We start from the raw sequence: 4,319 nt of genomic DNA on the forward strand, positions 1-4,319 counted from the left end.
AAATAGCACTGCCTAGCCTACCACACAAGCACCTGCCATACACAGCTTACTTTCTCCCTATAGTCATATCCTGACGGTGTCGTTGACAATCAATCAGGAGGAGTAGTTATTGAAAATAATCACGCTGACGGTGTCAATGACAATCAATCAGGAGGAGTAGTTATTGAAAATAATCACGCTTTAGACATGACCAGCCTACTTCAACTTGGTGGCATAGACCATAGCTAGCAATAATTGCAAATATTTTTAGATCTTCTGACTAAGTTTACTGTACTTATTCAAACGACAGCACCACTGTCACTGGATATAAAGCAAACGTTGACTTTCACTCGGTGCTTCACTGACTGTAAAAAAGTGTCATAATATTATCTATCTATGCACTGCCTGATGCTTGACAGCAATTGCTAGCTCGATGAGTTGCGAAACGACATCAGCAACACGTACCACTCGGTCCATATTAAATTTACAGTTAACAACATAGTTTGCTACTGTAACAGGGTGGTCAGGGCAACCACCCCATATCTGTAGCCTGACTACGCCACCCTGGGGCCTAGCGCCTCAGGGAACCTTTAAGAGATTGAGACCTTTAGCATCACAGGTTCGATTAAGCATTATGGAGACATGAATTCCTTAAACACAGTATTTATTAAACAAAAGAGACAACACAGACGTTCTAACAAAGGCAGACAGAGCTTGCCTGAGGGGGCAGGCTAATATCAAGGGTGAGAAGTTTGTACCCAACACAGCAATTCTACAGTATGAAAGTGTTAAGTAGTAATGCAGCTCTCCACAGCAAGCAACTCTGTACACACACGTGCAATTACTATAGTTCCCCAGCAGGTGACTAGGCCCCCCCCCATTAACACTCTGCCTGCTCACAAAAGAAAGACAATGGACAAAGACAATCAAACCAAAAGTAACAGACAAAATAGTAAATCAAATATCAAACAAAACTAAAGGAAGACAAGACAGCAGCCTGACCAACTGTAACAGTCCGGAGAGCAGGAAACATCACCACTGCTGTGGTCCGGACAGGCAGGGCACCCAGCTACAGTACATAAAATGATAAACATTAACCACAATGACAAAACTAATACAAACAGAAACACTTAAAAAAGATGGCATACCTGGTGGAAGGCTCTGGTGTGCTCGCACACACCTTCTCGCAGCAGAGCCTCCACTGTTGCTAACCATCCAAGCTCTTAAATAGGCTGCAGAGCCAGTTAACCAATTAAGGGTCATTGCCCCGCCCCTCGTTAGCAAGGCAGGCCAGAGGGAAGACACAGGGCCAACAGTCAGTCTACCCTACTACACTACCATGCATTTAACCCTTAGATGCATAAGTGGGGTCAAAAATGACCCCAGAGGTTGTTTTCTTGCAGTATCTTCTTCATTTTAATTTTTTTTCCATTTAACCTTCTATGTATTCCTCAAATAAGTTGTCTTTGACATGAGGCCATTTGGATTTGTGTCTAACTGTTATATTTTTAAAGTAATTTAATGTTTTGTATCAGTACCACCGATCCGCATAGGTGGGGTCAAAAATGACCCCAAGCATTTTCTATGGAATTTCAAAAGTTAACCCTAGGATCTTTTGATTTTTATCAACTGTGGCAGTCAGGTATACATTTACTGTTGATTATCACATCTCATGTCAGCAGTTTCACCATCCTGAAGGCTATTTTTACACAACAACATAAATCTAAGTATCATCATATAATTTGGCGGCCAAGCGTTCATAGCGACGTCGCTTTTTGATCCTTTGATGTCCACTCTTCCTATAATTGTGAAGCAGAATTCACCAAGCGATATTTACAGGGGGATTTGTTGATATAGCATTCTTGGCCTGATTTGTATGACTTTTTATGCCTAAAAATAGGGCAAAAATCCATTTTTTTAAGCCAATTGGCAATACCTTCTGATTTACTGGATAACAAAAGAAGATATTCATAATCACCTCTGTAAATGTTTTTTTATTTGATATATTAACACTACAAAAAAAATATTTTCAACCTGGCTTTTTCCAATGATCAGATTCTTCGCATCAAAACATATATGCAAATTAGCGCATATTTAATTAGACATTACCTAATTAGCATATTTACACATAAATACAGAAAACTTGCAATACGTTTTTTTCTCCTATTTATGTGGGTATTCAACTGGTAAAGTTTCATGAAGATATCTCTAAGTTAAAAATGTTACCCTATTCACCTATGTTGAGATAATTTTAGGATGTTTACCTTTTTTGTCTATCTAAAAGCTGTTTTGTAATAAAATGTTAATAAAAAGTGATGCATCAATATGTCCAACATGAAATAAAAACATTTTAGACAAATATATAATAAAAATCATCATCTTTAACCAAAATGAGAGACATTATTTGAGTTTACAGCAAAAAACGCATGCATTCTAATTGGGGTCATTTTTGACCCCACTCATGGAAGAGTGTAGGTATTGGTAGCCTATGCATCTAAGGGTTAATTACCTTTCACTGCCTTCATGTCTGCCAGGCTCCAAACTGTCTTCATAACAGCAGTTGCAATTCAGTATTAAAACAGCCTTGGTAAAGTTAAAACCAACAATTTGAACTGCAGTTAGTTTAGCCTACCCTCATAACTAGACTTCTCAAATTCCGAAATTTGAAGTCTAAATATACACACTTTATGTTGGAAGTGTAACTGCCATTACATTCTAATTAAAATCCTCGTTGCCTCAAGCACACCGCCGACAGGGCGACCGCTCTACTTCCGGTATTTCGCCGACGTTGGGAGTGAAGTTTACCCAGAATGCTCAGGTCAATACAAATCATCCAAAACACACCGTCAGTATGAAACATCGTGTAATTGTCGAGTATATATACCAAATGAACACTCACAACATTTAACAGCGCGTAAGTCCGTACTTGTCCTTCGGGGCCATGGCATTGCTTAGATCTAACAAGTCTCAGGATGAGACACTACGTTGCAGATAATCCTAATGCTACCCACATTGCACCGTTGCGGACCATCTCTGACATCCAATGAAAAATTGAAAGGTATGACTCTACTATCATACGCTAGTGAATGTATGTCAGGACATGGCAGAACTCCATAGTGCTGTGAGAATTGCACGAATATGTTTTACAAGAATGGCCTTGATTTGATTTTTTTTTAAAAAATATCAACATTGTATCTTAAATCACTCTGAAATGTCATTTCTGCATGACCTAAGCAATTTAAGATGAGCTATTCCGAATAATAGTATACATTCGCCAAAACACACGTTTTTGCTAATTATAGAGCCATTGAAAGACCAAATAACACCAAATTTATTGAGGGTGCTTTGGATGGGATCTCAAGTCATCCCACCAAATATGGCTTTCATACGTCACAGCATTTCCAAGATAGGCCCACTTCCTGTTTGGCGGCTTCGCTCGCTGAATTTAATTGGTTGTCACAGGCGAACGCTTGGACGTTTGAAGGCGAAATCGAGGCAGTTGATCCGCCTTGGTCTGTAGATCACGCGTGCCAAGTTTCATGACGATCGGATGAACTATGCGGCCAGAGTCGCTTTACTTTGACTTTGGACAAAATTCAAAATGGTGGAAAATCCATCATGGCGGAAAATTACGTCACATAGTGCGTTGGAATCAGCCGAGTCAGAGGATTCCAACGGTATAAGTTTTATCAAAATCGGCCATACGGATCAAACGTTACGGGCATGAACGTGTTTTCCAACTTTGACCAGTTGGTGGCACTAAAGCGTGAGAGTGGCGAGCATGAAACCTGGTGGTGTCAATCAGGGTAGTCTCCTCTATCAGCGTACCAAATTTCATGACTTTATGTCTTACGGTTTGGGCTATAGGTGGAAAAATGTGTGGGCATCAGCGCTCAAAAATCACTTTTCCATTCATTCCTATGGGAAAAAATCGACCGGAAAAACTGGAATAACGGGAGAACGACAAGGCGTATCAAAAAGCTGTATACAAGCCACCATCCTCGCATCAGGACCGACGCGTGAGAGGTGGAACGGCGTCTCTAGCTCTAAATCCCTAGGACAAGATAGGGAGACAAAAGTTTGACTTAAGATAAACTAGAATGCATTTCCCGGTGGGAAAGTGCGAAGTGTGCTTGCTCCGACGCGCCGCGAAAGCGCTCCGGCAGGAGACGCGACCGCTCGCCCTCAGGTCAAAACGCTAAAGTTTGGCCAAGACGCAAAGCTGCTTCGAGTTTGGCGGCGTTACCCTCGATTGCCGAATTCTTACACTGACGTGACGGGTTGCCTAGGTTCATCAGTGGTATGTCTCAGAGCACCTCCCAATGTAAAAATGTGGATGT

At 40.9% G+C, this 4,319-nt stretch overlaps 1 long non-coding RNA gene across 1 annotated transcript; it reads right to left on the reverse strand.

Annotated features, from left to right (window-relative positions):
• Window positions 1-626: 626 nt before the first annotated feature.
• On the reverse strand, window positions 627-1,171 carry LOC134086931 (uncharacterized). The gene is made up of 2 exons (XR_009939784.1): window positions 1,128-1,171; window positions 627-1,048 (listed from the first exon to the last, which is right to left on the reverse strand). It is a non-coding gene; the product is annotated as an uncharacterized LOC134086931 (long non-coding RNA).
• Between the last annotated feature and the right edge of the window lie 3,148 nt (window positions 1,172-4,319).

The sequence above is a fragment of the Sardina pilchardus genome, chromosome 7 (genome assembly GCF_963854185.1).
Source record: "Sardina pilchardus chromosome 7, fSarPil1.1, whole genome shotgun sequence".
NCBI lineage: Eukaryota > Metazoa > Chordata > Actinopteri > Clupeiformes > Clupeidae > Sardina > Sardina pilchardus.